The sequence below is a fragment of the Phoca vitulina genome, unplaced genomic scaffold (assembly GCF_004348235.1).
Source record: "Phoca vitulina isolate PV1807 unplaced genomic scaffold, GSC_HSeal_1.0 scaffold793, whole genome shotgun sequence".
Lineage (NCBI taxonomy): Eukaryota > Metazoa > Chordata > Mammalia > Carnivora > Phocidae > Phoca > Phoca vitulina.
The window spans coordinates 1-13,433 of record NW_022590480.1 but is presented as its reverse complement, the minus strand read 5'-3'; the positions used below and the strand labels follow the sequence as shown (position 1 = coordinate 13,433).

Sequence of the window (13,433 nt, the reverse complement as noted above, 5' to 3'; positions counted from 1 at the left end):
ACAGCATCATGCTATAGTACAGTATAGTAAATAGTGTTTGCTATACAGCATCACAAGTTCATTGTCCATAGAGACTTAAAGACAGAAAACTAGCTCTTGGATGCTGGCATGAACATCAAGACTGCAGACTTTGGCTCAGCAACTAATCCACCATTGGCAACAAGTTAGACACCCTCTGGAGCAGTCCCCGTTTATGCTACCCTGGAACTCTGCCAGGGCCCAAAGTATAAGGCACCCACCTTGGCTGTGTGGAGCCAGGGAGTCATTTTCTATATGCTGGTCAGTGGATCCCTGCCTTTGATGCACAGAACTTCAGGGAGCTGCAGGAGGGAAAAGTGAGTTGAATATACCATATTCTCTTTGACTTGAGCTTGGAATGTGAAAACCTGCGCAAGAAATGTCTCATTTTCAATGTCCCAGCAAGAGAGGCACTTTAGAGCAAATCATGAAGGATCCATGGATGAATGTGTGTCATAAAGATGAATAACTAAAGCCTTACATGGAGCCAGTCTCTTGAGTAGAAGGACCCCACAAACTGAGTTGATTGTGTCCATGGTTTACTCATGGGAGAATTTCCAGAACTCACTGATGAGCCAAAGGTACAAGGAGGTGGTAGCCAGCTATCTGCTCCTGGAACACCAGAGATCCAAGCTGCGGGTCTACACCCTCACCCTGAAGCCCCAGCCTTCAGCAGATCTGACCAACAGCAGCACTCCCTCCCCATTCTATAAGGTATAGCACTAGGTCTCTGCCAACCCCAAGCACTGAGTTTCAGTGAACCTGTCATTCCTACCTTTAATTGCTGTATTAGTCAACTGCAATGGCCGTAACAAAATGCCACAGACTGGGTGCCTTTAACAACAGAAATTTATTTTCTCCCAGTTCTGGAGGCTCAAAGTTCAAGATCAATGTGCTGTAATGGCTGGTTTCTAATGAGGTCTCTCTTCCTGGCTTCCTTGCTGTCCTCACATGGCCTTTTCCTCTGCACCGCGATATATCCCTAGTGTCTCCTCTTCGTATTGGGACACCAGCCATATTAAATCAGGGCCCCACCCTTATGACCTAATTTAACTTTTATCATCTCTTTAAAGGTCCTATGTCCCAATATAGTCAACAGTGGGGGTTAGAGCTTCATTATATGACTTTGGTGGGGGAGGGGGGGCAGTGGACAGACAATTCAGTCCATAACAATTTCTAAGAATTCTCAGAGGAACCTGGCAAATCTTGAGAGGGTCAGGAGACAAGGCAAAAAGCAAGCAGCAAAGCCATCATGTCTACCAGCCCCCTATCCTGTCCAGAGAGGAAGACCACCCCTGGCCCCTCTGCAACAGCAATCTCTCTACCAGCCCAAATGAGAGCAGGAATTCCCCACTTTGGGGGAGAGCCAGCCTTGGCTAGCCTCCATGCAGAAGGGCAAAGACAGCCTAATCATGTCAGGGTCCCAGGGCCTCCAAGGCTTCTGCTTCCCCTGCAGTCTCCTTGGACTTTTCCTGCCAATGCCAAGCATCTAAGACAGCTTGGGCATTGCCCAACCAGGTCTCTGGGCCTCCCCACCATGGAGGGTAACTGTAAAGTGCTACAGCCCAGCACATCCCTCCAGTGTGTCCTTGTGGCCTCCCCTTCATCCTTCAGTATCAACAGCAGTGCTGGAATCCCAGATAATGCCAATTTCCCCCAGGGTGTATCCAAACCAAACTCCATATACACTGGGCAGCTCCAGCAGGTGTGGGACCAGCAGATTTTGCCGCAGTGTGCCCCCAGCCTCTCCCTCTTGCAACAGCCACAGCCAGCCCTGGGCCACAGGGGCTCCTTCAGCAGGTTCTCCTTCAAGTGTATATGAAGACATCTTTGTTTGAGATTTGCTGGGATGGAAACTGAATGAACCAAAAAGCAAAAACTAAGTGGAGATGTTCAACCCTGGAGAGGCCAAGCCACACTCGCTGCACTTAATGTGGAATATGACCATTGCAAGTTCCATGGAGCCCAACAAGATGATGCAAGAATTCAGCAAGGTGCTTGACACAAATAGCTGTCAGGACAAGCTGAACCAGAAATGGTGATGCTGTGCATGCAGGGCACCCCAGGGCCAAGGAGGCTTCCTGCAGTGGAAGATGGAGGTATGCAAACTCCCACAGTGGTCTCTCAGCAGGGTTCATTTAAATGCATACCCAGCACTTCCATGACCCTCAAAAACAAAATAACCAATGCAGTTAAGCTTTAAAAGACTGCCAGATTTGTAGAGCAGTGAAACTATATAATACTGTAACAGTGGATATGTGTCATTATACATTTGTCCAGAGTCACAGAATGTGCAACACCAAGAGTGAATCCTAATGTCAACTAAGGACTTTGGGTGATGATGAAATGCCCACATAGGGTCATCAGTTGTAACAAATGTACCACTTTGGTGGGGGATGTCAATAGTGGAGAAGGCTGTGCATGTGTAGGAGTAGGGGATTTATTGGAAATCTCTCTACCTTCCTCTCAATTTTTCTGTGAACCTAAAACTGCTCTTTTAAAAATGATCTTTACAAAAAAAAAAAAAAAGGCTACCAGGAACCACCTGGGAGAAAAGAGGAGGGGCCAGCTGGCTCCATCTGCTAGCCTTCTCTCAGCCTCACCTTGAAGGCAGAGACTGGACTGGTTTGTTTCCCCTGGGGCACTTCTCCCCTCCCCTATCCTTCTGTGGCTTTTCTTCAGGGTTTGTGAGAGAGGGGAAGTGGTTCTATAAAATAAAGACAAAAAACAAAACTCTTCCTCCTTCCTCCTTTCCCTGCTCCTCCCCCACTGCTTGTGTTTTGGGCCTACACAAGAGTTTGGTTACATACAGGGGGAATTGAGCAAATAAATACATCAAGGATAATGGAAATCAGGGTTCTCACTGCAATAGGAGGGTCACAAATACGGAAAAGATGAAATTAAAAATATACCCTGTAGTTTGGGATTGGAATTGGAGGTATTAGTGTGAACTCAACAGTTTTAATATAGATACATATGTGTATGTGCCCATTCTGTCCACTAAGACAGGACAACATAATATACCAATAATAGTGAGTACCCCCTAGATCTTGGTCCTGTATATTACCCTCCACTTAAGTAAACCAAGGGTCTTTGGAGAAATGGCTAATTCCAGGGCTGGGTAGGGAAAACACAAGATAAACCTGCAACATCTTTTTGTTCCAGAAAGTAAGGAAGAGCTCAAAGAATGATGAGGGCATAACAAAAAGACACAGAAGTATCTATAAAACAGAGCAATCATTCTAAATGGAAAATGCTAGAATCATTCTTTTTAAACAATGGGATAGATCCCACTAATACCTCTTCTATTCACATTGTGAAGGTTTGAGCCAGGATGATAAAAACAAACTGGAGTTCTAAGAATTGGAAGAGAATATAAATCTATAGTTCATTGCATATTATAAGATTATTTAAAAATAAAACTCAAAAGAATATATTTAGATAAATTATTAGAAATAAAGTTTAGCAAGTAGGCTGGCTAACAATTCTGATGTAGAGTTAGTATCCAATCCCACAGAATAAGGGCTCGGTCCCACATGACTGCCCCCCTCCCACTACATCTCAGATGGCAATCTCAAGTTTTTTTATGGTGAAAAAAATTTTATATTTAGAATTAGCTAATTGGACTGTTTAGATGATCTTAATTTTGTTGGCAATATACAAAGCTCATAGGAGTCAAACTATGCCTTTTCTCTCCATCAAGCCTGATGAGAGTGTTGACCTTGGCCAGGTCAATGTCACGGTACTTCTTTTTTTTTTTTTTTTTTTTAAGATTTTATTTATCTACTCGACCGAGAGAGAGACACAGCGAGAGAGGGAACACAAGCAGGGGGAGTGGGAGAGGGAGAAGCAGGCTTTCCGCTGAGCAGGGAGCCAGGATCCCAAGACCCTGGGACCATAAACCGAGCCGAAGGCAGACACTTAACCGAATGAGCCACCCAGGCGCTCCTGTCACGGTACTTCTTCATTGCCACACTGATCTGGTGCTCATTGTCCCTGACGTGCACAAGGAACATAAGTGTGTTGCTATCTTCTATCTTCATCATGACTGACTGGGTGGCCAGGGGAACTTGATGAGATAGGGGTCAAGCTTCTCTCCTAGCAGCACTCTAATGATATTTGAGCTGCTTTTTGAGCTGCTGCTGGAAGGTAAGTGATGTGTACATCTTTTTTCTGTAGCTGTGGACATCTTTCAGCATTGCCTCTTGGACTTCAAAGCCTTTGCTCAGCAACAAACAATTAGAAAATATAGTTTAAAAAAAAAATCCATTTGTAGGGGCACCTGGCTGGCCTCAGTCTGGTAGAACATGTGACTCTTAATCTTGGGGTTGTAAGTTTGAGTCCCACACTTGGTATAGAGAGTACTTAAAAATAAGGGGCGCTTGGTGGCTCAGTCAGTTAAGCATCCGACTCTTGGTTTCAGCCCAGGTCATGATCTCACGGTCATGGGATCGGGCCCCGCATGGGACTCTGAGCTCAGCGCAGAGTCTGCTTCAGATTCTCTCTCTCCCTCTCCCTCCTGCTTGTGCTCACTCTCTCAAATAAAATTTTTAAAAAATAAATAAAATCTTTAATAATATAATAAAATTAAAAATTTTTTAAATCCATTTACATAATTCAGAGAACATCAAGTTAAGAAAACAATCTCACAGTGTGTCAGAACCACATAGGAAATTATAAGACCTTATTAAAATATTAAGAAGACCTAAATAAAAGAAATATCTAGGATGTCCATGGGTAGAAAGACAATATTGTGGAGATATCCATTCTCTCCCAATTTATCTATAGATTTCAATGTAAAATCTCAACAGCGTTTTACATGGAACTTGGTAAGTTGATTCTAAAATGTATATGGAAGAGGAAAAGACTAAGAATGGCTAGGATCATCCATAGAAGAGTAGGGCAGAGGACTTGCCCTACAAACTATCAAGAATATTATGAATCTACAATAATTAAAACAGTCATATTTGTTCAAGGTCAGATAAATGGACAAGTAGAATAGAATGGAATGGGATAAGGTAGGGTAGGACGGAATAGGATAGGAGTAGGATGGAATAGAGAGCTCAGAAATAAACCCACACACTTATGTGATGTTTTGATAGATGACAGAAGTGGCATATGACATCAGTAGGAAAAGGAGTAACTGTTCAATAAATAAAGCTGTGAAAAAAAATACAATCCATATAGAAAAAGAAATTAGATCCCTGTCTCATTCTATATCCAAAAATCAACTCCAGATGTATTAAAAACATGTGTTTTTTAAAAAACAAAACTTGTATTTTTAATTAAAAAAGCATTAACTGGGGGTACCTGGGTGGCTCAGTCAGTTAAGCGACAACCTTTGGCTCAGGTCATGATCTCAGGGTCCTGGGATAGAGCCCTGCATCAGGCTCCCTGTTCAGTGGGAGGCCTGCTTCTCCCTCTCCCCCTCCCCCTGCTTGTATTCCCTCTCTCACTGTCTCTCTCTCTGTCAAATAAATAAAATCTTTAAAAAAAAAAAAAACATTAACTGGATATTTTTTTTACCTTGAGCTAGGGAATGATTTCTAAACAACATAAAAAGCACTGACTATGAAAAAAAAATTAAGAAATTGTTTATCATCAAAAGACACCTTAAAGAAAGTGAAGTAAGACCCTAGCTGGATGTCCTACAATTTAACTCAATTCTGATGTAGAGTTAGCATCCAATCCCACAGAATAAGAGCTCAGTCCCACATGACTGCCCCCCTCCCACTACGCCTCAGATGCCAATCTCAAGTCCAGGTGGTTACCTACACTTCTGACAGTCTATAAATCAGAGGTTCCCAATACCTCCTCTTTAATCTGCTAAAGAGGTTTACTTACTAGATCACTGGTTTATTATAAAGGATATTAAGGATGCAAATGAACAGCCAGATAAAGAATACAGGTGATAAAAAGATAAAGAGATAAAGGTGAGATCTGGGAAGGATCTGAGCACAGTATCTTCGGTTCCTCAGGAGTTTGGGGTAAACCACCCTTCCAGCACTTTCTTGTTCACCAACCTGGAAGCTTTCTGAACCCTGCCCTTTTGGAGTTTTATGGAGACTTCATTACATAGGCATGATTGAGTAAATCATTGGCCTTTGGTAATGGAACTCAATCTCCAGGGGTGTTGGAACCCTCTAATCATAACATTGTTTCCCACAGCAAGTAGCCCCCATCCTTAAGGGTAGTCCCAAAGCTGCCTCATTAACATAAACTCAGGTGTGGTTGAAAGAGGCTTGTTAGGAATAACAAAAGACACATTTATTGCTCACATTACTTAGGAAATTCCAAGGATCTTAGAAGCTCTGAGCCAGGAATAGAGGAACACCAAATATATAGTTATTATAAATCACAACATCACAAGACCCCAGAGAGCTCCCTCACCCATTCCACCATGTGAGGACAGAGCAAAAAGACAGCTGTCAATTAACGAGCCTCTTACCAGACATTGAATCTGTTGGCTTCTTGATCTTAGACTTCCCAGCCTTTAAGACTGTGAGAAATTCCTGCTATTTCTAAGCTACCCACTCTCTAGTATTTCGTTATAGCAACCCGAACAAAGACAGGGTGGTTTCACTCATATGCCTGGTGGTTGGCAGAACTGATGGCATAGTGGCCTCCTCTGGGCCCCCTCTCTTTGCTCCCCATGTTTTCCCATCTTCTAGCAGGCTGATCTGGGCTTCTTCATGTAGTGACAAAAGAGGTCCTAGCAGTAAGAGAGGGCAAGCCCAGTGTTTTTATTTTTCAAGCTTCTGCTTGCATCACATTTCTTAATGCCCAGATTTACGAGGTAGAAAAAAAAAAAGACTCCATATCTTGATGGAAGGACAAGCAAAACCATGTGGCAAAGAGGAGAACGATCTGGGATGAGAAGAATTTGCAGCCATTTTACAACCTACCTAACTGTAAACATTTAAACAACAAGGATGTAGATTCATATTCTAAGTAGTCAGTGACTAAGTAGATGACTTAAATTACTACCCTCTCATCCTCACCCTCTGTGATTTGATTCCTAAAGGAAAGCTTTTCCACCAAGTTTATAGAATGACCCATGTTTTTGCTTTTCACAGAGCTCTCTTGTGCAAATCTCCTGTCCCAATGGGTTGACTGAGACATTTCTATAAATATACTATTTATATCAGTGATTCCCAAGAGAACAAGCATCCCACACACACACCAAAACCCCACCCACAGAGACTTACCAGACATGAGGTAGGGGCATATGATGTGAAAACACTCAAACTGCACAATTTTATAGTTAGGAAATGAAATATAATTATTTTTATAATACAAATTACAGAATTTATCACATTGATAAAATGGGGAAATGGGTTTTAAAACTTGAGAAATGCCAACCAGATGATAGAGAGATCCCAGTTTCTAGGTATTCCCTGAGTTCAGTAGAAGCCATTTCTCTTCCGAAAGAGACCCTGTGGTCATAGGGTCCAGTTAGACAGACAGCATCCCTGGAAAAGTGACAGGAATATTATTCTCCTGGCTGAATCCACCCCCTGGCTAGTTGGCACTTGGCAACCTGACAAGTGTTTTACATTCAAAAGGTCAAGTTCTGAGTGAATCTGCCCAGAGACTCTAGTACCTCTCATGCCTGGATGCGATCCGTCCCCTGCCCCTGCCATTCTGACAGCCCTGGAAGAAGTGACCCAGGTCCCCGGTTTGGGCTGTCAGCACAATGACGGCAGCCCTTTTACTGAAGGTCAAACTCTAATTCTCACTCCAGGGAGCCTTCCTCCGCTCTCTTTCTCTCTTTCAGCTTGTCTACCTTAATAATTGTTGGGATTTTTCTGCTACTTTATAGTCTTCAAAACATCTTCCCTTTCATTTGATCCTCTCCAATAGGGAGAGGAGATCAGAGCAATCAGAGTTTCCCTTTTGTAAAGACAAACTGAGGTCCAAAGAGACCAGGCAATTGAGTGTTGGGAGAAAGTGTGATATGTTGATTAAGAAAAAAGGCTCTGGAGTTAGACTCCTGCCAGTTACCAACCAAGTAACCTTGGACAAACTACATAAGTGCTCTCTGACGCAGTTTCCCTATATATAATAGATAGTTTTTCCTATTTCATAAGGTCTTTTTGTAAGAACGAAATATGATAAGACAAGTAAAATGCCAGGAGTATAACAATAGCACCATAAGCCATCAGTGTGTTTTTATTATTTATATTGCTTCTGTTGTTATCACATAGCTAGGGAATGGCAAAGTGAGGACTAGAACACACATCCATGGGCCTGAAAGCCATATTACCTATCTGCATCTTTCAATAAAGAGAGTGGGAGTTCTGTTCTGCTTTCTCAAATGAGACGTAAGCTATCCCTTGAAGAGGTAGTCTAGAGGTCTCCTTTAAGCCAGTCTTCTTAAAAGAAAATGTTTTCTTACAGCTTGCTAAGACTTCAGAAAAGAAACCCAGCTCTACTGATAATCAAAGTTCTTGCTTCTACCCAGGAGTTTCAAATCCTTCCCAACCAACCTTTTATCAAATTTGTTCAAAACTCACCAAATATTAATTGTTGAGTTCTTTTTCCTCCTTTATCCCAGGGTAGTTGTTAATAAATATATTAGTGAGCAGGAAAAGATTATAAAATCAGCAATAGGGAGAAGAAGGAAAAAATAAGAGTCACGTGATGTAGTAATTGGGTGGCCAACTCCTGAATAACCCACAATCTGACTTTGCCCACCATAAAGAAAATTAGAAATGTGTAGTTATAGGTTGCAAAAATAAACAAATGAAAGCTTAGAAGCAAAAAAGAATTAAATTTCAAATATAATAGTGATGATATAGAAAAAAAAATCAAATGGGAGAGAAAATTAAGACAGTCAGGATTCCCAGGAAATACATTAAACCATGACTGTGAAAGACAAAGAGAATGAAAAAGAGAGAGAAAAACAACATAGAAATCTACCTTCATTGCACTGTGTCTGACCAAAGAACAGTATAATGAATCTGCCACTACCATTAAATTAAACACAAATTGCTTTTGTTTCTAATTAACATCTGCCTGGCCAAATGTGATGTGTGAAAGTCTTCTTTTTAATGCCTTTCCCATGCCACAGAAATATTACAACCAGAATGGAAGCTTATGGATGTTTCTCAATAGCTTCCTCTAAAGTAGAGGCCAAACCTTACAGAAGGTGTATATGAAAGTCATTTGAATTCCAAATGCACTTATAAGGACCAGCTCCATTACAGTGCATAGCAAATGAATACATAATGAGGAGATATTCCAGACCAATTGTTCCAAATTATGCTTTAGATTATCTTCATTTCTCTTTTGAAAATATGTCTTGTTATTTTTAGCATAACATAAGAAACCCTTGACTTTTCTGGCATCAAATCCCACCTCCAATTTCTATAGTCACTCTCCCTTATGCCTTTACACACCAGTCTGACCACACTGGACTTAGAATCTTGTCATTTCTCATCAACTCCTACCAACCTTTAAAGCCCAATTCAAACCTCCCTTGCCCCATGAAACCTTTGCCAGCGCTCTCAGATGGAGTAAGGAATCCCTCCTCAGTGCTCTCATCACCTTATGTCCACGCATCTATTATTCTAGAGGTGGCCTTCAACAAGAATCTTCCCCTTTAACATCTGAACTCACCAGGTTATGGGTATAGCCACAGTGCCCATATAAATGGATTGTATTAATAACCGAGTAACAAAGGGGTACCTGGCTGGTTCAGTCAGTAAAGCATGAAACTCTTGATCTCGGGATTGTGAATTCAAGCCCCACATTGGGTGTAGAGATTACTTAAAAATAAAATCTTAAAAAAAAAACCTGAGTAACAGAAATCTATGGGAGCTAGTTTAAATTTAGAAGGGTGGAAAGGTGAGGTACAAATTATAAGCATACATGGAAAGCATACAAAATCCAAGCCAAGATCCTAGAAGAGACGGATACAAGAAATGGAAAGCCATCTGGAATCCAAAAGTCACACTCTCCCATATTCCATCACCAATTCACTCCTACAACTGCTTTGCACTGCAGACTGACTATTCTATCAGATTACACAGCAAAAGGGGAGGATGGTGGTGATGGGACTCAGTTCCACCACAATTTTTGCACCTACAGGGCAGGAATCCAGCCATGCAAAAAGAATGCCTTGTTGTCTCCTCTTTGGTCCCAATTCCAAATTCCAGGGAAGGAATCAGAATGCCTAGTTTGAGTCAGGTATCCACAGCAGTCCAATTTACTAAGTTCAGTTGGTCAGGGCTATATGATTCAAACACAGTTATTGAGGACAATGGAAATGGAGCAAAAGAGAAGAAAAAATCATTGTGAGCTAAGCAGACAGCCCAAAAGGTGACTCCTACACAGGTGTTTTGTTGAATAGAAGGGAGAGAGGAAAAGAAGGAGTGAGTGAGGGAGGGACAGAAGGAGGGAGAGACAAATCCAAATATATTTGGAGGGCTTCCCTATAGTGATCTGAGTCAAACCGGAAGGTTAGGAATTTAGTGTCTTACTGGAGAAACAATGAAATCCACTGGTAGTGACATCATCGATGTCCACATGCAAGTGATGAGTATCTGCAAGTAAGCGGCCACTGACAGGTACTCTTACATTTGACAACATGTATGCCAATCAAAAGCAGAGATCTATAGCTTAGGAAAATAAAAAATAGGCAAAGAGTTCAATGAAGGGGAACCTGGGTGGTTCAGCTGGTTAAGCGTCTGACTTCGGCTCAGGTCATGATCCCAGGGTCCTGGGATGGAGCCCCACATCAGGCTCCCTGCTCAGTGGGGAGTCTGCTTCTCCCTCTGCTCCTCCCTGTGCTCATGCTCTCTCTCTCTCTCTCTCAAGTAAATGAATAAATAAAATCTTTAAAAAAAAAAAAAATGAGTTCACTGAAGAACCCAAAACCAAAAAAGCCATAACCTGTCAGTGTCATCTGCTCCAAACAACCCAGAGGTCTGTGGTCTTCACATTTAGTATGCATCAAATCCCGTGGGAGGCAAAGGAGAAACCCGTATCTACTCACACTGGTGTGTAAATGTGCACTTGCAGCAGACAATTGGCTGCCCTTTGGCCCTCAGACTGTGAATAAGATTAAAGCCTTTGTATGACCAACAATCCCCAAAGTGTGGTCCACATCAGAATCTCAAACTAGAAATATGCAAATTTAACAAGCTCCTGACAAGCTTCTTGTGCACAGCATCACTACGTAGTAGTAGGGTAAGCAGCCTCTAAAATGATCCTCAGTAATCCTCAAGCGACACCATCTTGTAGCCGCCCCCCCACCCAACATTGTACCAGGTTTGGTCTATATGACCAATAGCAGGAGTAACAGTATGTCATTCCAAGATTAGGTTATAAAAAGATTTCAGTTCTAGGCTTGATCGATCTCTCTCTCTCTCTCTCTTTCTGTGTCTCTCTCTCATACTCTCTCTTTCTTTCTCCTTCTCCCTTTCCCTCTCCCTCCCTCTATCTTTCCTTAGACCACTCTCCTGGGGTAAACCATATGATGAGCAGCCCTAGGGAGAGAAGCATGCGGTGAGAAACTGAAAGCCTCCTGCCAACAGCCGCATGAATGAGCTTAGAGGTGGGTACTCCAGCTCCTTCAGAAACTGCCCCACCAGCTGACAGCTTGACGGCAACATCATGAGAGACTCTGAAATCAGAACCATTCAGCTCAGTCATTCCCAGATCCCTGACCCTCAGAAACCATGAGAGATAATAAATGTCCATTGTTTCGAGCTGCTATGTTTTGGGGCAATTTGTTACACAGCAATAGACTATTAATACCAATAGTTAGTCTCCGTCCTGTGTGCCCTTCCTCTCCCTGATTACTGCTCCTCACATCAAGGGATGAAGTTTAATTTTTTCTCCACTGAAATTTGGGTTGGCCCTAGGACTGATTTGAGCAATAGTAGGCTGCAGAAGTGACATTCTGAAATATCCGGACCCACATCTTAAGAGGACTAGCAGCTTCGGCTTCCTAACCCTTGGAACACAGACACATGCTGTGAGCCACCAAAGCCACGAGGAAAGGATATGTGGAGGAGAACCAAGGCGCTCGGTCTGGCATCCCCAGTTGAGCTCACAGCCAACAGCCAGCACTGCCCGTGTACCACGTGAGTAAACCGTCTTGGACATCCCACCCAATTGAGCACCCCGAAAGACTGCAACCTCCCCTAACACCATGTGAAACAAAATTGCCCAGTCAACTGAAAGAACTGTGAGAATAATAAATGGTTCTTGTTATTTTAAGTCACCAAAACACACTGTCTTAGGCTAATAAATTTATTCTTTAATTGCATTCTGAGCATCAGTCTGTAAGTGAAGTATAGATAACTGTCCAAAGAACCTTTCTAGGCAAAGAATTCATGCCATGTAAGATAGTGCTGCACCTTGTATCTCCCTCGTACCCCCCACGATGTGGGTATCCACCGTAAGCCTACTTAGGCTTTTTGACATTGGCTCCCCCATTCTCATTCCTGCTTCTAAAACTACATGAAGAACTTCCCTTTCCTGAGATCTCCTAGGCCCTAGCACTTTCCTAACTACTTTACTTCTCTTAATTGATGAAATTATTATAGCAACTCTAGGAGCTAGGTCCTGTTGTTAGCTCAATTCTCCATATGGGGAAACTGGGGCTGGGGAGGTAAGGAGCTTGCCCAAGCTCTCACAGAGCTAATACACAGTAGAGCCTGCAGTGGGACCTGGACACTCTGCTTCTGCATCCACGCTCCTAACCACTATCCCATACCACCATCAAGTCTATGAGGTAAATTAGATGCTGTTATTACCTCTATTTTAGGGACAAGGACCTGAGGCTTAAGGACAGTGAGTCCCTGGCACAAAGTTTGCACAGTTAATAAAGGGAAGAGCTAGCAGGAAAACTTCCACTAACACCTACATTCTTCAACGTAATCTTATTCTAGACCCCTACATTTGGAGAAAGTGCAGACTGCAGCAGAGTCTGGTCCAGTCACGTAATCTCAACTCTTGTAGACTCTACTTTGTCAGGTATTTTAAGAACAAGGGTCAGTGAATCACACATCTGTGGAATAAACTTGGCAGCTCCTTAATCCTCCCCACCTCCCTTTTGGAAGAGATCCTCAGAACTTAGAAACACTCCCTTGAGTTCTTTAAATACTCTGCAAACGGCCCATTTTCAGGGACTCAGCAGAAACTCACCATATTTAGAAGTTCTGAGAGAAAAAAAAAAAGGTCAGCAAACACAGATCTGCAAAAGAGAGGTACTACTCCCTCTGTAATTGTTTTCATCCCGAAAACCCTTTTGCTCTGTCCTTGTCTTAACTTGTGAACATCACTTCCATCCAGGAAATTTTTTCACATCTATACCCTATAAACACAGTGAAAAAAGAAAAGAAAAGAAAATTTCCCATACACTGTTTCATCTGATGTTCATAAGCTTCTTTTAATAGCAAAAG

General features: G+C 42.3%; 1 pseudogene; it reads left to right on the top strand.

Annotated features, from left to right (window-relative positions):
- Window positions 1–30: 30 nt before the first annotated feature.
- On the top strand, window positions 31–2,221 carry LOC116629416 (annotated as a pseudogene).
- The last annotated feature ends 11,212 nt before the right edge of the window (window positions 2,222–13,433 follow it).